This window comes from Corvus cornix, chromosome Z (genome assembly GCF_000738735.6).
Source record: "Corvus cornix cornix isolate S_Up_H32 chromosome Z, ASM73873v5, whole genome shotgun sequence".
Classification (NCBI taxonomy): Eukaryota; Metazoa; Chordata; class Aves; order Passeriformes; family Corvidae; genus Corvus; species Corvus cornix.
Genome location: NC_046357.1, coordinates 63,625,823 through 63,652,665, shown reverse-complemented (window position 1 = coordinate 63,652,665; position 26,843 = coordinate 63,625,823). Strand labels below are relative to the sequence as shown.

The window sequence follows — 26,843 nt, the reverse complement described above, 5'->3', positions numbered from 1 at the left end:
AGAGACTACAGAAGAACTCTGAAATTTTCCCAGGTTTTCTCTCTACAGCAAGAGGTTTCATTATTTAGCATTAGTATCTTTTTCCTGTGTATTTGTTAAATAAATAGTTTTATCTCTTTCACTTTCCTTTGAGGAAAATTCTTTTTTTTCCCAAACCTGGTGGGGGGAGAGATGGTCGTAACTTGCCTTCTCTCAGAGAAGGCAAATTTGCCCAAACCGGCACAAATAATTAGTGGCGCCCAATGTGAGGCCCGTTGGCTCCGCTGGCTCCACATGGAGAGGAGAGGGACCTGCCAGTCCCAGGAAACTGCGCCGGACAGGTTTAGCTGTGAGCAGTCCATGGCTGGTTTTAGCTGCCTGCGGCTCTGGAACAATTCCCCTCCGCAGCGACCCAGGGTCCATGCCAGAGTTTTGGGGAAGGGCGGGGGGGGGGGGGCAGGAGAGGGGCCCGGAGGCTCAGAGGCCCCCCCACCTTCCGGCAGGTGAGCTCAAATGAAGGGCAATTCCCACCTTTCCGTGTGGTTTAAATATGTAAATTGTGAGAAGCATCATTAGTCTAAAAGACTATCCATGAACTCAGGTTCAACCCACTACAACATGTTCATAAATTTTGATAAAATAACCTAGTCAAACACATTAAGAAACTGAAACTTTTTAGAAGAACTGACGTACGTCCGAACCTATAACACTGTGTTTTTACAACGAGCATTACTGCAGTTATAAATTAATATTATTTTGAAATAACAGCACCAGATATGTCCTATGTTTGCCACTTTTATAAGAGCACTGGAATGCCAATTAATTATTCAAAGAAACTACACTGATTTTAATGTCACATTTGTCATGTCAAAGCAACCTTCAAGTTCAAAAGAGACTGTCTTCTACAGAAAAGGAAAAAACAGGCCTAGCTACTGAAACTTCAAGTAATTACAGTATTATTTATCTAATGATTAGAGGCTTAATATATTTTATTTCAATGAGGTAAATGACTGTAAGGTGGTATCACCACTATTCTCATATTCACATAAAAACTGAATGGTATATTATTTCAAGGCAAGAATAACTTCATGTTACTGACTGATTTTGCCTTGGTAGTTATATTCCATGATCAAGTAAGAGAAAATTAAAATAAGGTTTGCTTTATAGGTCAGCACCTTCAATGACTGTAATAGAAAATTTCTGTGCTTCTACAAAGACCTAGAAATTACCCAAGTTCCAAACACAGGGCTTTTTGTTCTAGCATGCATGAGAGGCAGCAATTCACACACAGTATCTGTAAAATCCTTAAAAGAGAAGTCCTTAATGACATCTTTCTCATCAATAACTAATACAATATAGGCAGCCCCAAGGGCTACATTCAAGACTGTATGATCATAGTCAGCATTTTCAGAAGTCAAAAATTCTATTAAAAACATGAGTCAAATGAAACACAAAGAATTAGTACATGACACTATAAAGGTAAAGCTGTATGTAATATTTAGCAATACTATTTAGATACTCTCCTATTTATTACAACATAAAATGCATTTGGAAGAAAAATGGCAAAAGAATATTTTTTTCTCAGAATACCACAGAAATCTTAGATTTTCAATTGTCAGAAACATAGGAAAATACCTAACAAAATTTGTAAATCTTAGGCAACTCAGAATTTTCCAATAATGACAGCTTTGTAAAAAAAAAAAAGTGAAACAAGAGCATTCTCAAGAACTACTTTCCAGAAATATAAAAAGACATAACTCTCATATAAACAGACATAAATCTCATAACCTGAAAATTCCATCTATCTCTTCAAAAGGTCACCATCAAAGATTATTTTTGTACTTCTTTGTCCACTCTAGATAAAAGCAGGTCTGATTCATAAGAATACTGCACAGTAGCTTCCTACACCTACCTCTCCAATACAAATAACTTTAAAATCGTCAAGGGTGTATCAAAATGACGGATACACCCTTGAAGATTTGAGAACACACAAATTCAGGTCCAATGCACAAACAGCATTCTGTACTTATATCTGATTAAAGGCTGTTTACATGATGTAGACCTATTAAGCTGGGTGTTAAGTATTTAATTAAGCAGAAAAACATCTCATTGACATTCTTCACTCTTCTTGGCAGATAAATGTGGCATAAATAACAATATACAATCAAACAGTGAATATTGTACATGGGTAAATTCATGCAAGAAGAGTATCATACATGCTCCAGTACCATATAAATAGCAGTTAAGTCCAAAAAATTAATTAGACCTTGTAGTCCTCCACACAACAATTACTTTTAATGCTAATAGAGCTTTTTGCTTGGAACCATTCACTACTTAAGCCTCTTTCTTTACCCATTAAAAAACTGCATTTTTAAACATGTAATTTTACATGGCATTTCAGTAACACTACATAAACCAACATTATTGTTTGTATTTGTTATTTTAGTCATAGTTAGTGTATAGAGAAAAGGAAGACATCACTACAAAATATAAACAGAAAGCAGATGAGACATTTGTTTCAGAATTGGTGTCTGGTCAATTATACCAAACTGTGCTTTTCAACTTACAGACACTAAACAAAAAAATAATTGTTTTGACTTCTTACACTAAATTGTAGTGTAATTGTTACAATAAATCAACATGAGAATAGAATATGTTTATATGAAATGGAAAATTCTGAAAATAATTTTGCATATCAACAGCACTAATTAAAAAAAAATAGGAGTAAACACACAATGCCATGCCACAACATATTACATTTCATGGCAATTCAGTAGGAGGATAAATGTACAGCCCAACAGACTACACAGATTTTTTTGCCAAACTTCTTATTCTCTATTGTCTTTTAAACTTCAGAGACCTACTTCCTCCCAGTCTTTCTTTTTACATTTCCAAACACTTGAATGAATTTCCTAAAATTACATATTCTTACAGTTATAAAGAAGTAAATAAAATCTGAAGTATTTTATTTTCTCTTTTGCTCATCTTCCATTTTTGTTCCTCAAGATTTTCCATTGTTACATGCTACAAGACTCTACAATAGGTTTTCTGTCCTCTCAGTTTTTAGTTATTATGTTAAATAATTTTTTTCTCTTTCACAAAAATTGTAAATGAAAAGTATCTTTTCCTGATGCAAATTTCACTTGAACTCCCCTAAAAGCACAGGAAGCAAAGAAATACTGATTTCCATTATATCTGGCACCGTGTCAAATATCTAACCTCTGCTCTTTTGATTTGAATGGAAAACGGGTTTGTTTTTTTTAAATTATGAGGCAAGCAGCCTGATAGATTAGGTCTGGATGAAGTAGAAGCCTTAACCCACAAATCCAGTCATTTAGGCGTGCCCAACAAGAACAATATTAGTAAGTAACTATTCTAAGCAACATGTCTGGTCTAAAAGTAAAAACAAGCACTAATACAACATATAGAAATCAGCTATGTAGGAGATAGGGCAGGAGCTGAACAACGTTAGTGACTGCCCTTCTGGAAAGTAAACTACATTCTTACAGAAATTCTGATTGTAATCTACATGATTTAAGAATATGTATTTGCCATAATAAATACTAGATACTAGTTGTTATAATGTAAGGTTAAAATGCTTTTGACTTCTCTGAAAATATCACAACTGTACTATACAAAACAATTCTTAGTAAAAATACAATCTATCAACACTATAAAAGGTATGTTCCTGTATTTTTAAATTTCTTTAATATGTGGTGGCTGGTGAACATACATTACAAGGGACAGAGAGCTCTCAGTAAGACAAGTCCCTCGTACCACAGGAGCCGCTTTGTATCGGGGTGGCCAAGAGGGCTCCTCCCGAGATGCTTGTTCTGTTCTGTTAATCTATCCCAGTTTGGATTCCCTGGTTGGCTGTCAGCCTCTACCCCTCGTCACCCCCCCAGAGCTTCCCCACTGGTCCCTGTTCCCTGGTCCTGCCTTTTCCCCGCCCCCGGACAAAACTGTGAACTTTGGGATCATGTTCATATTTGCCGCTGTAACCTTCGCCAGTGTAGCAGCAATGAATGCTCCTGCTAGAACGCACCCAAATGCCCTTCTGGACTCTTTGCTACCGACTGTAACACTGAACCCACCCGTGCATCTGTGGGGGCACACGGGACCCCATGGAGCAGGGCAGGGACAATACTATTTCTATATCCTAGCTATAGTTTCATTATCAGTTTTTAACCTTATTCTAAGTTAAAAATCTCTAATTCTGCTAAATCTTTCAAACTCTCCTAGCTCTCCAGCTGTGGCAGTAGTTACTTTACCACATAAATACCTCTATAGAGCATAAAGTTAGTAGCAATCCACAAACGTTAATCAAACGCTTTTTCTTAGATGTCATACTTACACTAGATTATACTCCTAAATAATTTTTTAAGATTTAAAATTTAAGAGTTTAAATCAGTTGATAGTCTAAATTACAAACATCATACAAATTCAGAATGTTGTTCAGACTACCGCTTAACTCACAATTCAAATAACAGAACTCAATACAATTGTTCAACTAAATTGTTTTTTAATACAATCCAATAAAAGCATCTTGTTTCATTGAATATATCCAAAATATCTCTGTCACCATACTAAGACCCTTCACCATGAGAAATCTAATGTCAAATGAGGAAAAACTTAGTAAGAAATTCTTTACTGTGAGTTTGATGAGACACTGGCACAGGTTGCCCAAAGAAGTTGTGGATGCCCCAACCCTGGCAATGTTCAAGGCCAGGTTGGACAAGGCCTTAAGCAACCTGGTCTAGTGGGAGGTGTCCCTGCCCATGGCAGGGGAGTTGGAACTAGACAGCCTTTAAGGTCCCCTCAAATCCCTTAATATTCTGTGATTATATCAAAATGCTGAGATTAAGAGTTAAAATGGAAAATACCATATGTAGTCAGACCTAAGAGGTCCACTGAAAAGCTTTTTTCAGAATTCAATTTTTAAAATTCCTGCAATAAAACACTACTGATAAACATCTGAACATACTGAAACATCAAAATCCAGTGAAACATCTCAAGTCACGTCCGTAACTTCCAAATAACTTCTTTTCCTTCAATACTGCGCAGCCCCTAGAGTTGCCCCTCTTATCAGTAACTAAAGATGAAAGTTTTGTACTCATCTGAGTTCATCTATTCAGAAATAGAGCAGTGTTCATCTATTCAGAAAACAAAGGGTGCCATCTTAATGGAATATAGCAGATTAAAAATAACTAATTTGGGCTTTTTGTTAAGGTAACCGGCCTTTACTATACTGACTCTTCAACACCATCCCAAAAACAGATACAGGAACTGAAAAGAGGTGTTAATCTAGTGTCAATCTACACCTTTATTTAACAACCAGTGTTACAATTTTCAACTGCTAGCCAGGTCAAAACATTTAAACTGAAATGTAATCATCCAGAATTACAACTATTACTATTTCATGAGGTGATTTCTGTCTCTTATTCCAAGTCAATTCCTTATCCATGTATTTCTACCTTTCACACATAATAGGTCTGGAAAATATGAAATACTGACAGATTATTGACATAAAACAAATCTGTTACTCAGTTTTATTCATTACCCTTTTTAACAGTATACTAACAAGATATTTCCAAACTTTTCTAAACAACATGTATATTGGTACAGCTAGGGGTTTCTATGAAGATCCAGTACAGGTCAATTTATAAAAGAAGTTGAGATTTAAAAGCAGTTTAAAGTGATTACTAAATACTCTTTTTCCTTAACAACTAATTCAATGTTTCTTTGTTTTCCCCAATGTTCCAAACTACTAGACATCGAAGTCATTCATTGTAAGCAGCTTTGTCAGCGTTTTGGTACCACAATTTTCAATATTACTTTCATTTTGCAAAGAGGTTCACCACTTTGAGAAACAGAATCTCCCTAAATTCAACACTAGTTTACTGTGAAAAGAAAACCATGACAACTGTTTGTACTCTTACTTTATTATTACATCCGGCCTGGTCACTATTGGAAATTCAATCTATTATTGTTGCTAGGAGCCTGTTGCTATGCAACCTAAAAGGGTTATGCGGCACTTTCAGGCTGAGAAGTCTTGAAAACACCACAGGCCTTCTCCTATGGCTTTAACCAGTTTATTTAAATACATTAACATTCTCCTTAGTCAACCCCAATTCCAGGCATACCCTTAAAAAATGCTACAATGACAGATTTGAATACTGTAAACAAACACAAACCCCAAAAAATTACACAGAAGCAATATATCTGACATATACTGCATGCTACAACAAAGCAGACAGCACTATTTCCTCTAATCCATAATTTAAATTAGCAAAATTAAAATCAGTAAAGTCCAAACCCCTTCAAAGTTTAACCTTCACATACTAACCAACTAGTATAATGGAGTTGCTCAACATGCTCTGCAAAGATATTTTATAATAAATTTTTGACAAAACAATATATTTTCATACAATTTTCATACTCTAGATCATAAAAGCGGGACTTCAAGAAAAAAAAAACTTAATTAACTCTAAAAATGCCAGAATAACTTTTATTTATAATCTATATCAAAAGATGTCCAACAAACCTCTAAGCAGATTTCAAGTGAGTTCTTTGTGTCTTTGTCACCTTAACACATTCTACACATTAGACATCTATGTAAATCTCTGCAGATTAATTTCTTTCAGCAATAGTTTTGTAAATCTGCTGAAGAATGGCTAAGAAATGACATGCAAAAGAGCTTATTATTATGGCTTTTCTTTCTAATAATCTGAGGCTGTTCCACTCTGCACCAAAGAACAAGTTGTTCTATGGCACCAGAGTTAAGACAACTGCATTTCCTTCAGCTTGGTCCTTTAAATGGATCTGTACAACACTGTAGCATGGATTGTGAGTGTTTCCTGCCTGACTCTCCAGAATGCTGGGAGTGCAAAATAAGTTACAAATGCCTCTTCTTCAGTGGTAGCACCTATTTTTGCTTACCTTTTCAAGCTAATTATTTGTATTATTAGTATGTTTTTCTGAAACTTCTAATCCTCTTTTGAATAAGATGGACAGGCATATCAGCAAAAAAACCAAACCAACTTTCTTTCCCTAAGGGTACAAATTTAAGAAACTCACGCAACTGTCCCAAAAGTTATTGGAAATGTTTAGATTCATTATCTAGACAACAGCTGTAACAGTGCCACAAAATGGATTCCAGAGTCAGGTAAGGAAATGCTAGGGTTTATCCTTTTCAAAATGCTTTGTACTACTTAGTGGCTGATGTTTTTAGGGGAACTTTGAAAACAATAACAAATATGAAGCATGTTCTGAAGACAAAAATCTCAGAGGGTTGGGGGTAAAACAGCAAATATCAGCAGAATGCATTAACGAATTCAAACTCTTCCAACTACAACTTTGCTTCTTTTCCATAACTTGAAAGTTTGCAAAATCTTTTTCAAAGGCAAAACTGAACTTTTCACCTCTGTCTGGGTAACAAACAAAAAACTTGCCTTACCCCCTGTACTTGAGGGATTTAGCCTAGAACAGTTGATAGCCACTAATCAAGTAGAGCCCACAACCAAATGCCAGAATGAAACACATTCCACCGACTTCCACAGTCAAATCCATAAATCTAAAGAATTGCTGTGTATAACCACCATTGCTAGTTTATTTTTATGATTTTATAAAAAAAAGATCACTGTAATACGTTACCCTAGTCATCATGACCTCAAAGATGACAGGCTGCTTGGACAACACCAACAACTAGATATAGCTAAAAGTGTAATAGAGGCACATTATGCTGTAAAACTACCTACAGGTTTAGAAGTAAAAAGTAGGTATTGATTATCTGAATTAAGTTCTGCAGTCAACATTTTGTTAAGTACTTCTGTGTTGCCCAAGAATTTATTAGAGACAAGGAGGACTTTGACAAAGGGAACAGATACAAAGCTATGTCCCCCTACCATTTTTCCTTAAATGTTCTTCTGTAAGTATATTTACTTTAATGTTACTGAAGCAAAATAATTTTGTAGACATCAGTGTTTATTTATGAAAAACAGAATAGGGCCTTGATTTTTTCAATCTGGTGAGACACTCTGGTTGTCTTCACTGACAGTTTAGTAAAAGAAATTTGACCAGAATCTCACCATAATTAGCTTAAGGAAGAGCCCTAGATTCCTTCATCCTTTACTACAGAAGGTAACTCACTTGTAAACTGGCCATTCAAAGAAGGGGTGCAAGCTGAACGTTCCCTCGGCTCTAAGAAAAAATCCCGCATTAGTAAGATGACTTAAGAAGGTAATGTTTCTCACATAATTCTAGAATCCTATTCTTAGGATATAATTCACTACCACCAAAATTAGACCAGACCAAATACATGCACAACTGCTCCCCTGAGTTCCCTAAAACAACAACAAATACACCCCTAGCACCAAAACCCCCAAATAACCAAAGATCTTATTTTAAGATATTCTTCAAGCATTCCTCTCCTCAATAAGTGGGGTTATTTTCCGCAGAGTCTGAAGATTTACCTGTTCTCATGTAGCTGGTAAAAGAAACAGATTCTGAATTTCTCAATTCAAGTTCTTTCCAATTACGTCAAACTGACTAAAAGAACATTCCTCCATATTTTTAGTGTCAATTTTGTATACACTGCCATGAAGCAGGCTAAAGGATCCCAAGAGAAAGCTAGAGATTAGCAAACATTAAAGCAAAGTGACTGTTGGCAAATAAAAAATCAGGCAGGCCCTGAAAGTCGATCTTGGCACCTGTAGGTTATCCCTACAACCAACTGGGTATATGTCAGCACAGTGTGATGCTTAGCAGACTTGTCACACCCCACTATCTCAGGTAAACTGTTAAATATTAAACCACATGCAAGCCAGGCATCCAACAAGGAACAGGGAAAAAAACCAGACAAACAGTGGATACTGAAGTGCAGAGCTTAATAACCAAAGGTGAGTGCCACAAAAGTACTGAAAAAATAATTGCAAAATATAAGTAGAGCAGATATCACTGTCACCTATGATAATATAATGAAGTAGCAAGAAAGGACTACATTCTAAACTGCAAAGGAAGGAAAAAATGCTGACATAAAAAAAAATTTCAAGACTGGCATATACTTTAATTTGACATAAAGAAAGACAGAAAGGAACATTTACAAACTTAGAAATTTAGAAACACATTTACAGAAAGCTGTCTCATTATAAAATACTGCTTTATGTCCTAAAGATATCCTTTACCCTGCCCCACCATCTGAATTTTAACTATTTTTTAGAAATCTACCACTTTGCTTTGTAAACATGTATTTGAAGTACTGTAACTGTAACAAGGCAACTAGTATTTCACTATGTTTACCATGTTCTTTTTTTATTTAAGAAATTTATACTCAATTTAAGAGCAAAATCAGCACCAGCAATTCTACAGGAAATACACAAGAAATGCATTACATTGAAAGCAATGGCAAAAAAATCTCTCAGTCCAAAAATACTATTTTACCAAACATGCTTGAAATTTACTATTACACTTGACAACATTATTTAAGATATTAATTGTAACTTTGTTTGCCTTCCTGTGTGACCTTTCCCAATACATTAGCTTTCACAAGCACATACTTATTGACAAGACATTGTTACTACTGGTGTTGGTTTTGATGTCACATGAAATGAAATATATTTTTACATTTACAATACATACAAATTCATACACAAAAATTAAACCAAAAAAAATCTGTAAGCCAAACATACAAAAAAATCCCCCACACAGCTTTTTGTTGACCTCACTGTAAAAGATACTCAGTTCCAAACAGAACATTCAGTTCTGCTTTTCCAACCTAACAGTACTGAGCACCTGAAAAGATAGTGATTTGAACAAGCCACAGCTTGTATTTCCTGGATAGATACCAGTATTTTATTTTTATTCCATGTGTTTCTTAGAACAAACCACTTAAACCTATATTTTCAGTTTACAGGCATTTATTTATAAATAATATCCAAAAATTATTAAATCCTCTTTACTTACCACTACCCTTCTCTAAAAGAAACAGTTTTCCAAGCACTTAGCTAAGACTGACTGTAGAAAGCATTTGAAAACATGAAAATGTAAAATGAAAACACACACAATAATTCTTATTAGCTAGGTTTATCTAGAATGGCTTTTTTGCCCTCAAAAAAACTCTGAGTTAAAAAAAAATTAAGAACAATGTAAAACCCAAGTGAAATAAAGAATAATGAAAAACATACCAGCACACAGAAATGCAAATAAAAAATAATAAAAAAGTAAAAATTTAAAGGAAATTCATTCATTATAAAAAAAAAGAGGAAAGAATGTCATTAATTAAGCTGGTACTGTATAACAGTGAATACTTAACTAATCTCTATGTTCACAGTAATTGTACTTCTAATACAAATTGAATACTGAAAATTGCACAATTGGATCCAAAGCATGTTTGTTTATTTGTTTTCTGGCTTCTAAGGTTATAAGACATTCCTAACAGAAATCTTCATATAACCAGACAAAAAGCTTGATGCCCAGAACGTTTAAGTAATATTACTTTCAAAAGATGGTTTGACAAAAGGTAATGGTGACTGATTTTTATAATTATTTGGTAATTTTTTTTATTAGGTCCCAACCTACTGCACCTATAGAGAATAAAACACCAATTCAATATAAAGAACATTCAGCAACAATTATTCAAGATTTATGTCATGAATAGCAGAAACTGAATTTGATTTCTAAGTCTTAAGATAAAGACATATGACTATATAACATACCATTTCATTGTTCTTCCATAATTGCCAAGTAACAGTAAAAATAATATCAAACAGATACCATTAGCTATCTCATTTATAATATGGAAACATAGAAATCTAAACTATGACAAGTAGAACACCAACACTGAACACTAATTATATAATTTTCGAGATATGCTCAAGTTTATTTCATTTGTTTTCCTTATTGCAGCTCTTTATTTTGCCCAGCAAGATTTCTACCACTTGAATTTCTTGATATTCATTCTAATCACTGATTTTGAAAAGTCAGGCAGGACTTGACAGGAACATTCTAAAAGAAAAGCACAATAAAATAGAGGTACTTGAAAAAGATACTGACTATGTTATGGTGTTATATCTTTTAGGGCACTTTGAGTTTCACTGTGCATTCACATATTCAGTTCAATCAGAAGAAGGATTTTTTTCTTGGAAAAAATTCACTGGAAACACTTTATGGAAATCCTACATCCCTCTTTAACTTAAATTCTCAAATTTGATAGAGGCAAGTTTGACAAATTATTAATAAAATAAAAAACACAAGTTCTAAATAATGTATTTGCTTATCCAGGCCTTAATCATTCGATTCAACTCAGGTTATTAGCTGCTATGAAACATCTGCATTTAAACAAAGGGATTACTTTCTAATACTGCCATGATTATCAAGACTACATTAATCATAATTAGTAATGTATACGTATGTTTTTGCTTTCCCTCAAGCAGTGCTAAACAAGAGTAAGAGAAATCAAAGTACATTAATTTAGCTATGGATATGAATGTCCCACCATGATAAACTCCAGCCAAAACAAACAAAAGACCCCCAAAGAGAACCACTTCAGTCAACAGAAGCATTGATTATCAACCTATTTTTTCTGATTTCACCAATTACCAGTTACTGCAATACACACTTCTTTAGATCCTCGCTCTTGATCTCTATAATTGCTATTAATTTTATATTTGCAGCTATATGATAAAGCATTTTTTTTTAAAACATCTCTTTACAGACACTCAAAAACATTGTCCTTGCTTCTGAAATCCATTTTTTTGGACACAATCCAGTTCTTATCAAAATGAACAGCGATATAGGCAAGTTACAGGAAAATATTTTAGATATCCTCATCACAAAAAAGAATCCCTCTTCAGATTGCTAGCTGTTATGTACATTGAACACCACTTACAAATCACCAGGCAGTTAGCCAAATGCAGAATATTCATCAACACCCCTGAACTTGTTTCAACAAAGAAAGGAAATTATCCAGTTTATTTTATTATTCTAAATAATTTCCAATAAAAAACATTGTTTGCAGTTCTTCCTCTTCTAATTTATTCTTCTCTTTTGCTGCAACAAAAGAATTAAAAACTGCTGATTAAGACTTTGATAAATGCATGCAAATAAATGTCCACAGAAATCAGCAACTGGGGTTTGGTTTTGCCAGGTATTCAACCAAGGTCCCTTCTTCTTTTATAAAACCTTTTGTTCATCATTGTCTTCTCCTGAAGAGACTTTAAAAAATTTCTTTTCCTGCTACTGCAGTTTACTGCTTTTATTTTTTTGCCTCTGCAGGACTCCAGTGAAAAGTCTCGAGGTTTCATTCTAAAATATGGTATAAATAAATGTGAGAAATTCAGTCTATGTCCAGTCCTAAGCTTGAAAAATCCACAGAATGAAGTGTTGGACCAAAATAACAGAAGTGTAACACACTGAAGAAAAAGAGGAGCCCAAGAGTTCTGCATTGTTAAGGAGATCCTCTCTTGGGCACCCAATCCAGGTCTTTGTGATATATGTCACAAGTACTACTTTGTGACTCTAGCTCTATCCCTCCACTTTTACCTCCAGAAGTGAGGATTCAAATTCAAATGTAAGGATTCACTAAGAAACTGAACTGGCCAACAAGACTAGAAGACAAACTAGATCACGTCTAGGAACTTCTGGTGTAGAGCAAGAATCACAAGTAAAATCATAGTATAGCTTGGGCTGCTTGGATTTCAGGAGTTCCCAAGCCCAACTTCCCTTCCAAAGCAGGTTCAGCCTTGGCATTAGACCAGCTCCCCAGGGCTTCATTCAGCCAGAGCTTGAAAATTTACAAAGACAGAGATGGCAAAGCCTCACTTGGTCCAAGCTGCATTGTTGAGCTGTCCTCATGGGGAAAAAGGTTTTCCTTGTCTCCAATCTAAACCTCTCTTGTTTCAACTTTTTAAATTGTCTCTCATCCTTCCACCATGCACTTCCATATGAAGTGCACTTCTAGAGAAGGCTGCTGTTAGGACCCCTGAAACTCTCTCTTCTCAAGACTGAACAAGTCCATGTCCTTCAGTGCCTCCTCACAGATATGTGCACTCTAGTTTCTGACTGTTTAGTAGCCTTTTGCTGAACTTACTCCAACCAACAGCTTTCCCTCAACCACAGAAGAGTGAGGGGAAAAGCAGAAATGATGCGAAGTTGTATAATAAATACAAAAGAGAGCTGGATAAAGATTTCTCTCAATTTCTTGCCTATAACTATGTTCATACAGCCCAAGAGACACATTTTTAATCTTCCTTACAGCCAAGGGACACTGCTAGCACATGTTCAGCTCCCTGCCCACCATGGACCTCATGGCCTCATCCAGCCTGTAGTCCCAGCCACTCTGTTCCCAGTATGCAGACTAACAGCTACAGGGCTGTGAAGCCCTAGAGAGCTTCACAGGACTGGCATACCTCTCCCTTTTGGCCAGTAGATTATTGTAGAAGTAGGTTAAAAGAGTATTTTTTTCAGTGACCGCTTTGTTCTAGATTTCACTAAGACAACTGTGTTTATAATAAGTAATCTGCATATTTGCTGTAAAAAAAGATAAGCTTTCTAACACCCTGTGAAGGATGGTTAACAGATTATTTGAGAAAATATGCTCAATACAGAAATGACATACCAGTCAGTGATGTGAAAACCACCAGTTTTACCCTTTGCCCTAAAACAAGTAACTCTATTTGACAAGGTTGAACCACCTAGATTAAAATAAAATGTCCTGCTAGATGACTCCTATTCCTACGAAATTATCTGCCACATTTCTTTCACTTTTCAAGGGAAAAAAACCCCAAACAATCAACCAAATACAAACCAACCACAAACTGCATGCCTACTGCACTGAGTACCCTAAGCATCTCCTGTTCCTTTGGTTTAATTAGTGCTTTAAAGATCTAGAAATAAACAACACACTTTTGAGACAATATTGGTATAGGAGGTAATATAATGGCTGGTCTTTATTGGAGGCCTCTAAGGGGCAGGTATGGAAAAATGCCCACACTGCATAGGGTGAACACAGTTTTATAAGTTTAGCAAATTAGCAAATAATTGAAAAGAATCCCCAAGTACAAGCGATGAAGTAATTCCTCCTGGTTCTACCCTTTTATTAATTCCCCCCCTGCCCCCACCTTAGATAGGAACTAAACTTTGTTTATGAAAATGTATCTCAAAGAGCTGGTTTCAACCTTGGTTCCCAAGGAGAACCAAGACAGGATAGGGGCCTTGGACCCCTGGGGCTTGGAGCCTCTAGAATGTGTTTTGTCTTTCTGCCTATCAGGGTAGGGAAGAGTACTGGCGCTACCTAGGAACTATATAACTATACAACAATAGTCTAGAGAGCTACAAATACATATATATGAAGGAAATACCGAAGAAAAATCATTCTGGCATCATTATGGTAAATTTAACCATTTCTATATTAGCAAGTTAAGTGCTGTAACTAGAGTAGATAAAAGGCTTTTGAATCAGTATATGGAAGACAGATGTACTTCATACAGAATGAACATATTTTTAAAAACAAAATCTAAATATTAGCCAAGGAGAATAGATCACTGGGAGGTCAGAAGCATATCTATGTAACAAGTTATACTTGTGACCATGCAGTTTGTTTTATGGAGATGACACAGGTAATTTTATTAGAGGTCTTAGCATATTATGAACCAACATCCCAATTCCCACTATTAATAGCCAACTACATCTTCAAGCTATTTTTAATGGCTACAACCTGTAACTTTCCCCTTCTTATACTACAAACTCTGGGACAAGTACTAAACCATTTCTGACCAAAACTTACACACAGGTACACCGCTTTATCACAGATGACAAAAACATAACTTCTGTTTTCCTATCTGCAAGATCTGTTTTTCTGACTTGGACATTGTATCTTTTCCCATTTTATAAAATATGGGAAGAAAATGCTTGTATTTTTTCAAAATATTAATTATTTTCAAGTACAGGGAAAAAAATGAACTGCTGGCTCTAGCTTAACCTTTTTTTCAGTAGGCTGCAGATGGTCAGTCTGTTACGTTGAGCTTTCAAGAAATTCAGCTGTGTCTGAAGAGTTACCATCCTTGGATCACAGCATGTAACTGAAAACACAACTATGCTGACACAAGAACTTTTGAGTATCTCAGACTTACAACTGTGCTAAGGACACAAGCCATTAAAAGCTGCTGAGACTTACAGCACTGAGTTGTTACAAGTCTTAGCCAAATAACCTAGTATTTCATCTGAAATCAAACAGTGGGAACCCTTATGTGGCAGTATTTCACATGCAAAGTAATCCTAAAACTCCTCTTCGTGTCAGTTGCCTGAAACATGTTTGTGACAAACAAACTCGTAACCTGTGATTTGAGACCACAGGAAGACTCTATCTTCATCAGGTCATGGAAGTTGGTCACTGCACTGAAATCATGCTCCTGTGTCCAGCTCTTCCCTGAATTCGAGTAATGTCAGTTTCTTCAGAATTCAATAAGGAGAAATAAATACTAATGTAGGACAAGCAGTGAAGATACTGAACACCTCCAAGCCCTATTAGAGACAGGAAATTTGACTCAGTGGCTCATATCAAGATCACCACAGAAAATTTTAATATCTGAAATTTAAACCTTAGTAGGACCTGCCTCCACATGGATTTAAGACAGTAACATAAAATCTGGATATCCCAGACCACACAAGTTCATAAGGTTATACTGTTTGACAACTGACCATCTGAATGACCTGAAACAACAGCATTAAAAAAACCATCAAACCAAACAGATACAACTGAATCAGCATAAACCCACAACTTTTAAAACACTGGAAGGTCTGTTTCATAAGACAGAATCACTACTTGCATGATAAATTATGCTATTGCTTTGTAGGACCATCTCTAATTCTGAGTTGACTGCAAATAAATCTTTCCTCGGTGTGAAATAAGTTTGCTAGGACAAAACCTAAATTCTGTGAACTAGCCTAAGGTTTGCAAAACCCTAAGCATTTCTCATCTCCACACCACTACAGACCAAGCTTACTGAAATCTCTACACATTTACTTGCCCACTAGTGTTCCATGAAATACCCTCTCAGGACTGTGCTCCTTACACTAGAAAGGAGTTTCAGAGTTGGAGAAAACCAGAGCAACTCATGACAACCTTCAGTCAGAAAGCACCTGAAAAGAGACAATGCCATGAAGAGCTGTGTTTTTATCTTAATTAATTCACTCTTCCCTCACTTCAAAACCCAGACTTGGAGCTCAAAAGTATTTCCACAAAATAAGGGATTGAAGCCATATTTCTGTCCCTACTTACCTCCACTTATTAAATAATAATTATATTAAACTTTAAATCTATGACTTAACACTAAGCATGTTTTACTGTCTAAAACAAGGATGATATAGCTCAAAGAAGAGCTTCCATGCCTTTCAGAAAGTCCAACGAATAATATTCCTAGAAGTTACAGGGAGTTGCTATTACTATTACCCAGAATCAACTCTGAGGAATTAGAAACATACTGGATTCTACATTTTTTCATTTACTAAATCTGACAGGAAAACAATATAATGAAAAAGGAAGAGTTATTTATCAAATCCTTTGCGAATTGCAACTCAGTTGAAGTGGTTTAACACAGAGTGAACAAAACAAAATAGGAGCAAACTAAATGCTAAACACAAACACAAATGTTGACATGATCTTAGCTACTACAGTGTGTCAACTCACCTCATGGCTAACAGTCAATTTGATAAATCAGCTACTACACAGGTGGCTCAACGGCTCCTCACTATCCACGGCTGATGTAACTTTGAAAACAGCTGGACTTCCCTGCAAAAGTAATCTAAATAGTTTTCATCAATCATGTATTTTTATAAATTATTGTAATAGTCCATTGAACTATATATATCTAAACAATAACTTTCTATAACTTAACTGTAAAATGCGTATCATCTGATCATTAAATTATTCTAGATTTTTCAATCTGAAATTTTGAGAAAACTTAGTTTTTAAATGGTGATTATAGAGCAACTATTTTTCTTAAAAACACTGAAAAGGAAGACTGGGATTTTAATTAAAGAAAGTAGTTCTAAGGCAAGGTTAATTCTTTATTGTATCTTCTAAATTCTCTGAGATACAAAGTAATTAACACTTCCAATAATAAACACAATATATAAAACCTTAACTAGAAAGACAAATTAACAATCCTTTGTGTATAACCTCATGTCCTTCCTAATGGAAGAACTACAATGTGCATCTCATCAGCAAAAATGCGAGGTAGGAAATATTCCTCCTTCATTAAATCTGTAACTCTTGTGTCTACTCTCAAGCCACAGAACAATAAAGAGGTAAGTATACAGCAGACATCTTACTGTGAAAACAAAACAGTTAGGATTCTAAATGGAGAATCCTGAATACTTTTTGCAGCAGTTAAATAGAAAATAAGTCTTCAAATTTATGAGACATTTAATGTAAGCCAGAAATCCTGACACTGGCCACTGCTTCCAATGGCATGAGAACTACAGTTATTTTGTTATTTTTGCTTTCCCCTACCAATAATGAATAGATTTTGTCCTCCTCAGAAAATGCTAGTTATCGTTTTACCGTTCAATTCTGTTACTTTCACTGTTAACTTCACTCCCGACCCTTTGCAGTGCAGAATGTTACCATGATGCAAGGAAGAAAAAGCTCAGCTGGTAAGACTCTAATTTTGTTAAGATAAGGCTACACAGTACAACAGCAACATTTTAAAATGCTTTGTGGATAATCTGCAGTCTGCAGATCACACCAAAAGACAATAGTACAAATTGACAGTCCTGGTCATCTAACCCACTAGAAAGGAAACAGCTCAAAAGTTCAATAAACATCCAATATCATTGTCAGATTAAGAGAGATACATAAGCAAGACTGGTCTCCCTTCTTCCCACCCCACATTTAGGCATTTTTGGGGAGGGGGAAAGAAAAATCAGACCTAAGGTATTAAAGAATCACCTGAAAATTCAGCAGACGTGAACTAGCTCACTGGAGCCAAAAATGAATTTTTGAATAAATAAATAGCTATCTGTAACCTTAATAACTGCCTTGTAAGTAGTTCTGTCACAGAATCCTATTATACTTCTAAAGTTCTTTGTAAGGAAAGTATAGTTAACAGCAAATAAAAAAGTAATCAGACAAAAAACCACAAAAACCCCAGACCACCTTAACTGAGGTAGAATAATCTGACTCGATGGCACCTGCAAAGTGACATACTTCACCTTTTAACAGACTTGCTTGTTTCTATTTCTACTTTGCAATGTTTCATGATTTAACTATACTGATTTTCAGTTTAGAAAACATCCCTGAGGTGGTATGTAAGAGAAAGCACAGTTAGATTAAATATAATGAGAAAGTAAAACAGAAGAGAGAATCCATTTACTTGGTACATAAACAGTAAACACAGCTTTGAGTCATTAGTTGTAGCAGCAGCATCCAAAGCCTGAACAAAATCTAAATATATGGTTCTTGCCTTAAAGACCTTATAAACTTACTTGAAATCAGTCTTCAATAAGAAGAAAATGAAAGAACTAAATATATTTATTTCACAGTTCTCTGTTTACTCAGAGATGGTCTAAGAAGCTGAGATGTACTGAACATACTGAGTCTATGGGTAAATGAAATGACCTTTAAAAAATGTGCTTTCCTCTCTTTGATGATTGAATGAAGTTATAAATGCTACAAGTACACTCAAATTCAGTTATTCATATACAATATTTGGCATTCTCATAGCATTGCTATGAATGTCATGCAAGAATTTAAAGAAGACAGGTTAGAAATAAATTAGATACTCAAACAGGAAGTCTGAATTGCTAGAAATTAACCTAGTCTTACTAAAATTTATATTGTAAAACGTGAAATTTCCCTATCAAATAGAATTTACAATATATTCCATCCACTACCTCTTGATTTTAGGACACTAAAACTGAAGTTCCTAACTAACCAAACAACTTGCAATAGTGGAACAGGTAGAACAATTAAACTGTTTGCAACAGTGTGTAAAACCAAGCAATTTAAGGTGTACAACCCTAGACACAGCCTGCATATTTTCTCATGTTTCCAAAGGGAAATTACACTAAACTAGACTCCATTAACCACCTACACACAGAAAAAAAATATTGCCTTATTAATCTTTTGGGGTATGATAAAAAAATAGATATTACTAAACTACAGAAGTTATTACAATTAATTTCTAACCTGACAGGTTCATGTAACCATAGAGAATTTTTTAAAATAAAACATAATAGTACTTATAAATATGTAGAGGCTGGGGCTGGTTTGGGTTCTTCTTTTTTCTTTCTTTTTTTTTAAGGGGGATATTGAGGAGGGAGCTGGTGGCTTTCTTTCCCAGAAATAATGATTGATGGAGAAAAGTATCCTGTCCTTTTTGCAATTCATCAGTACATGGGTATGCTGCAATCTCAGTTTCATCTAGGAAGAGCTTCAGTGAGAAAGGAAAAAAATTCTATATACCGCCGTGCATTTTTTAAGAAGTGTTCACATATGAGCAAATAAGCTATAAAAAATGTGAATAAAGACTTATACATGAAAAATATAACATGCAATAAGGTCACTCCAAAATGCATGTGTATCTCAGATAAGTTAATGTAGTACTTCAATAAGTATACAGCTTATATAGTTTCAGCTATATGTGATACAGACATAATTCACATATAAATATTTGTTTTCTTTTGATGAACAGAAACTGCATTTTAAGTGTGTGTATCTACACCCACAGACATAACCAGATACAGAACAGCCAATTTCCTCTATGATTTTTAACATAATATTGTCAAAACAGCAAGTTTGTTATATTGCATTGCACAAAAAAAAAAAGGTGTGAAAATTTCAGTAACATTTATTCAAGTCCCATATGCATTATCAATGCATTTCAATGAACAAACTTTCAGGATTTTCTTTCTTTTTTGTATTTCAAATAGCATAGCACCCTCTGGTGCATCTGCTAGAAAGAAAACAACTAACAATAAACACCAGTCATTGCGATAAAAAAGTCAACATAAAAAAAAGAAAAAAGGAATCCTTAGAAACAAAATGACAAAAAAATTATTAGAAGACCAATTTCATTATTTCTTATTAAAATCTTTTAAATTTTAAATAAAAAATTTTAAAAGAAAACTGCAGATGTGCTAATACAGCAGGGTGCCAGAAAAAAAGAAGTTAAACATACATAAGTTTGAAACGAATCCTGTGTCCTTAACAGTAATTCATTGTTATTAAAAACTATTCTAAAGTGAAGTAATATTTAAGTAAAAAAGATAGTGAAACCGAATGTTACACCAAGCAATATATCTGCTCTTGATCTTGCAAGAATAACAATTATTAGGTCTACAGCTATCCACACACTCAAACTGCTGAATTTCACACCAAAATAATCACATCTCCTTTAAAAGTCCAATGAGGAAAGAAATTTTTAAATTATTGTATTACATATTAAACACTTCAAACTCTGCAATGACATTTTAACTATTAAAGTATGAACTCATTAAAGCATAATATGACACATCAAATTATTAAAATACACCTAGTCAGTGGGAAAATAATTTCTTACAAAAGTATATTTTTCTAATCATGGAAGTGGAGATCACCATCTGCTTTAGGAAGCTCTTTTGTAAACCTCTGGAAGTTTCAACACAAGGCACAAGAAATGAAAGTGACACCTGTTTAAATCAGCCATCTGTCCCTAAAAACTAGATTTAGCCAAATCAGTATATATACTGATCCTTAAATTTCCAAAATATGGGTATGCATAGCATCTGTGAGAAAAAAGAAGTATTGTTTTGATTGACAACCAACTGTAGGTGAAATACATGAAAAATAAACTTGTGGCTAATAGAAATAAAACGTCCGAAATATTACTTATTCATTTTAAAAGCCTCATTAATTTTTCAGCCCTAACTCTTAGTTAAAAAAAAAAAAAAGCATTTTCATTGATAATTTCAAAACATTCTTCTTTTTGTACTATAATACACTCATTTGACAGAGAGTTCAATTTTGAAATGGAACTCCAACCACAAGGACACTTCATAGACACTGAAAGCTTATTTTTATTCTGTATTTGTAGAGCATTCATGTCTTTTCAACTGACAATGATTTAAAAAAAACATTTTAATAGTCATACATATTTTTTAAAGCCTGTTCATTTTTTAAGCATTCTGTATGACACATACCTGCAGATGGTAAGCTGTTGAAGACTACAGGTAAAAAATACAACTAATACAGGATATTTTCAGAGGGAAGAAAGCCTTTCAAAGTAAAGCATGAAAATGAGAAACACTAGCTATAACACTAAAAGGAACTACAATGATAAAGTACTATTGCATTTTAGACACTGGCTTATGTTTCAAGTAAGAGAAGAAAACAAAAGCAAGCAGCCTTACCTCTCAAAAGTTTAGTAAATGGAAAGAAAGTGCAACATGTATTTCTGGAGGCAGTTTTTGACTAACAAACTACCCTGTCAGGCAGAAACAAGAAATGGGATAGTGCTAACAAAGCTGAACCCAATTATCAAATTAAGCATCATGAATTTAAAATCTTTAACAACTTTTAACAGTATCTTTGATGCTTATTTCATTTACCTACACTACCTCACTGAAAGGACTTCTCCAAACTAGTACCATGTACGTTAGCTTACTAGTAACAGAACAAAGCACCTGATGCTGTTCTGCTTGGATATGTTGAAACAAAATTAGATAGTCACACTCTTTCATAGTCATGAAAGCCTATGCATTTAAAATAAATAAATACATAAAAATCACAAGCCATGTCATTGTCGAACACGGGCTAGCATCACAAACTCCAACTATTTTGTCAGCTGTGGGCATTAGGGAATGAGAATGCATGATGCAGATCTCATTTATGGTCACTGCAGTATCTCAGAGAGAATAAAAAGTCAATACTTTTCTCAGTAAAGTCCATAATATTAAAAGCAGTGATTATACCTCCTTTATTAATTTCCAAATTGTAGTCACTGGCTAAGGAAAATGCAGCCTAATAGTACTATAAAGGTCTTTTGGTTTAAGACAAAATCATGTATTTACAATATGACTTTTAAGAAACACCTGTATACATCACTGTTGGGAAATGGTTAGAGGATCCGGGACATGGATCATTGATAGAATTATGGGATCAATAAAAGAACTGTACAAGCAATAGGCCTGCAAGCAAAGGTTAGTGTGAGAAACTGTCTCTATGAGAAAATCCCTCTGTGAGAAACAGGCCTGGGGACAAAAAGGGAGTATGAGGATTTGCAGCTGTGCAGATAAGACCCAGAGAGGGGAGGGTGAACTCTGAATTCTTTAATCATAACATAACTAGTAGAAGCTTGCCAATGTAGTCTAATTACGTAGAAGGAGAAATGCGCTTGGATAGGTTTAAGCCACTTAAGAGTTAACAAGCTGGGATACTATATAAGTGCCTCTGGATTGCTAATAAACGGAGCTTGCTTTTATCAACCATATTGGCTGGACTGCATTTTCTTCCTCCTCCTGCTGGAGTCCACGGACCTTTTCCAACACATCACCCCACGGAGTTAGAACAGAACCTTTGTCTCACACACAGCCACACACTTTCCTTTGCTACCCAGGGGCCTGGATACATGTTCTGCAAAGACAGATTTCAACACCCAGGAATGATCCCATCCTGAGCAGTATTCTGTCCTGCTGCTCTAGGACAGCTACTCAAGAAAGGTATGGTGCAGAGCTGACATCTTCTCTTTTCAACAACAGCAGATGCCGGAATTATTTCAAAACCAATGAATCACAGAAATTAACAACAAATTCATAAAGACTTCGATGCGCCATATAACTGATACCATACTAGAACTCACACTGAAAATTCTTAATGTATTTAGAACTTACTTACACCAGGACCTATAAAGTTACCAAGCAGTGGTTTCATCTTGGCATAAAAAAATAAAACAATGATGATGTAGAGACTTTTGGTCATCATCCAAAATAATTTATTTTCTAAGTTCTTGTGAACTACGAAGTATTAAAACATGTTTAAAAAAAAAAAAAAATCCAATATGCTTTACCTCAAGGAATATCAGTATCAACAATGCACTAACTAATTAGTAGATTTTGTAGTTAATACCTGCTTGAAAAAATTGCCCCAGTCACATTCATTGGTAGTTCCAATGTGAGACAAATCTCATATCTTACACTGGATATCTAAAGATATAAAAATTGAAAAGGTGTATATACAATTAAACGGAGGCTTCAGATTAAAAACAAGAGCATTATTTTTTTCCTAATTATTTTACTAAATAAATAAGGAAAAAAATAAGCCACTACTTCAGAAAGAAGAAAGCCTGCCAAAACATCACATGATTTGACAAGTCAAAGGGGGGAGTGCAGATGTTAAATGTTTCATTGCCATAAAAGATGCCAAAAATTCACTTCATCCAAAGAATTCAAAAAGTATATCAAGTATGATTTGACATCAATGACAACACAAATCTTTAAATCTTAATAAGCAATCCCGAAAAGGATGAAGAAAGCAAGCCTTTTGGATTAAAAATAAGAAGCAAACCATACTCATTAATAATATGAGTCCTACTACATCTCTTCCTCCCCAGAGGTAAAGAGCTGCCCCTTTCCTCTTTCACAAAAGTACTCTTGAAAAGCAGCCCCAATAACAAAATGACACAGACTTCTTTTTAATACTATTTTTTTTCTTCTTTCTTTGCTGCTCGTACTGAAACCCACAGTCCGTGTCTTGAATTTCCTTCATCGTGGAGAGTTTAAGGAAACAAATGGATTCTCTCCACATGAACGTAACTCACTGTGCAATAAACTAGACCTACACATGCACTGTTCCATTAAAAACAATTCCCTGCAGAAGTAGTGCAATGAGAAAAAAACCCCAACCTGCTACTCTGTGTGTGCATTGGTAGGGGTATTGAATAAACAAAACCCCACTTCACAATACAAAGAAAATATAGCTTGCACAAAAATAAACCGCAATTATGAATAAAAGAAAAAAATTACACAGAGAAAGCACCAAAAAAAAAAAAAAAGGTTGATATGATCAATAGCACGAGAGTATCATTAAAAGATACAGCAAGTTCACGAAAACCTGCAACATATAGTAGTCATATCAAATCAGAACAAGGCCACTGTAAATGAAAGGGGGGAATCAACCCCTACTCTTGCTGTCCAACAGGATCCGTCCCCGGCTGCATCTTTCCTCCCAACCCTACGGCTTTTTTTCAGGTTTAAAGCCAGTAACCTTTGACTGCGGCCGCAGGCGCGTCCCCCGATTTCTCCATCTCCCGACCCGTACAAACGAGACCCAACTCAGACGCACACCCACCGCATCCCAGCGATTGTCCTGGAGGTCCCGCAGCGTGCCTGCGTCCCCGGCATCGCCCAGCCTCTCCTCCTCCTCAGCCCGCACGACGGCCGGCCCTGCTCCCCGCCCGACATCCCCGTGTATCCCCGCCGCCCCTCTCCCCTCGACCGCACGGTGCTCCCGGGAGGGCCGGGGGGGTTCGGCGGGGAGCCCCGAGTCCCCTCGCCGGCCCGCGAGCACCGGCGCAGCCCGAGGGCGCAGCCCGGGCCCGGATGCCGCGCGGAGAAGGAGGAGGGAGGGCCGGGGTGCGCCCGCCGAGCGCATTCACCTGTGCCGGGGCGGGCTGCGGCGGCGCTCCCGCTGTCGCTGCTGCTGCTGGCGGCGGCTGCGGTTGTTGTTGTTGTTGTTGTTGTGGTGGGTGACGGTGAGGCAGGGGGTGCGGAGCAGCGGCAGGAGGAGGAGGAGCAGGAGCGGGAGCGGAGCGGCTGTTGTTGATGGGTAACAGTCGCCAGGACTACGGTGACTATGGCGCTCGACTCACAAGGCAACGGTTTGCTATAACTCACAAAAGGAGAGCGGGAGCGGGAGGGAGGGACCGACGGGCGGACGGAGGGAGGCGGGGGCGGCGGCGCGGCCGAGCGCCCCGGAAGGGGCGGGGCCTGCGGTAATGGCTGGCGCGCGGCGGCTCCCGCGGCCCCGCGGCCCGGGGCACGCGCCCGCCCGGTTCTCCGCCCGCACGGGGGGGCGCACACGGGGGGCCCGACGCGGGACGGGGCGCGCGGCGGCTGCGCCGGGCCCGCGAGGGGGGCGTGGCCGCGCGGGGCCGCCTGACGCCACTTCCGGCGGGAGGCCGGGCGGGAGGGGCTCGGCGATCGCCGTCCCTCCCGCCACAAGATGGCGGCGGCCGGGCCGCTCCCCCACCGCCCGCGGCCCGCACTGCCATTTTCCGAGGCGGGGAGGAAGAGGAGGAGGAGGATTGGGTCGCCGGCGACAGGCGGCCATGGAAGGGGGAGCGCGGCCGCCACCGTGCCTCTCGTCCTCTCCGTCCCGACGGCTCCCCCCGTGGCCTCGCGGCAGCCCTGCCGACCCTGGACTTCTGCGGAGGGCCGAGCCAAGGCCCCGGAGTGCCCGGTGGCTGCTGTCAGCACACGTGGCTTTCCAGCCCGAGTGCGGGCGTTGGCCCGTTGTCCCAGCTGGTACACCGACTCACAGAATCGGTTGGGCTGGAAAAGACCGCTGAGATCGTCGATTCTAATCTGTGACCGAACGCCACTATGTCATCTAGACACGGCACTGAATGCCGCGTCCAGTCTTTCCTTAAACACCTCCAGGGAGGTTACCGCTGCGTGTGATAACCAGATGCTCTCCTGTCAGGCTTTGTCTTCTCCTTCCAGGTGTATACAGAGCCACAGGGTTGGAAGGGATCAAGGCAGGGTCACCCAGAGCAGGTTACAGAGGAACATGTCCAGGTGGGTTTTGAATGTCTTGAGAGAGGAGAACTCCACGACCTCGGTGGGCAGCATGTCCCAGTGCTCTGCCACCCTCAAGGTAAAGAAGTTCGTCATGTGGGTAGATGACCTTGAGGTTATGTACAGTGCCCCCGCATCTACTGGCTGGTACTATGTCTCCCTGTAGTCTCCGCGCCGCCCTTTACTAACCAGAAAAGGGTTAGCTCTGAAGCTTTATACACAGTTGGCAGCAGTCTGTCTGCCCAGTAATGCTTGCCTGTAATCCATGTAAACCATGGAGCTCCCTCTTGACCTGTGTAGTGGTCTGTGTTGTCACATGTTCGTTCTACCAACACATGGTTTACCAGTCACATCTTTCTCCTACCTCCTGCTAAAAGCACCTGACATTTGTGTGGAATGCCCTACAATCAACTCCAGTCCACCAGTCCCTACAGAAACAAATTGAAATTGCTCTTACTTTAGTAGATCTACTCTCATTTTAGGGCTCTGTGTAATCATCATAAGCTGTAACAACTATTTACTAAAAAATACTGGGAAATAAGGTTAAGTACCTACAAACAAGATCTTGACTGACAGAGATTTAAAGTCTATAACAGAAAAATTTTGAATTAATAAAACTAATTAAAGCATGCCTATAGCTGAGGCTATGTCTTGCTACTTCTGCTGTGGAACCTAATTTTCATGAGATGCTAAACTAGTAACTTCAGCTGAGATCTTCAATCTCATAGGATGTCTGGGTGTTTTAAGAGCTCACACTTACTTGCATGACTAGCCTTTTTAAAAACATGAAAATGAGACACAACTGTAAGCAATCTAATTTAATAAAAATATATAGCAATGCATTCAGTTAATTAAAGGTGAAGTGTATTTTGATAAGCATCTTTCATTCTGTCTATTTAGCAAATACAGGTAGTTTAATTTAGCTGGTACATGGGAAGGTTTTAGGATTTGGGTTTCATGCAATTTAAAATTTTGTATGAACAGGGTGAAAACCAAATAGAGGTGTCAGATACTGAGTAGTTTTACCAGAAAATTGTTACCTGAGTGATGTGACCTAATTCCATGGTAAGCTTTAGCAACATTGATGTCATCTATGT

At 37.1% G+C, this 26,843-nt stretch overlaps 1 protein-coding gene across 4 annotated transcripts in view; it reads right to left on the bottom strand.

Annotated features, from left to right (window-relative positions):
- RFX3 (regulatory factor X3) overlaps nt 1–24,894 on the bottom strand; it is a 110,147-nt gene extending 85,253 nt beyond the window's left edge. Inside the window, exon 1 of one of the 4 annotated variants that reach the window (XM_039566878.1) lies at nt 24,606–24,894. The gene's annotated coding sequence lies outside the window, so the exon portion shown is untranslated. Of the gene's footprint in view, nt 1–16,660; nt 16,823–24,298; nt 24,360–24,605 lie in introns of those variants that run through there. The other 3 variants (XM_039566877.1, XM_039566876.1, XM_019282007.2) reach the window with 3 other exon arrangements.
- Between the last annotated feature and the right edge of the window lie 1,949 nt (nt 24,895–26,843).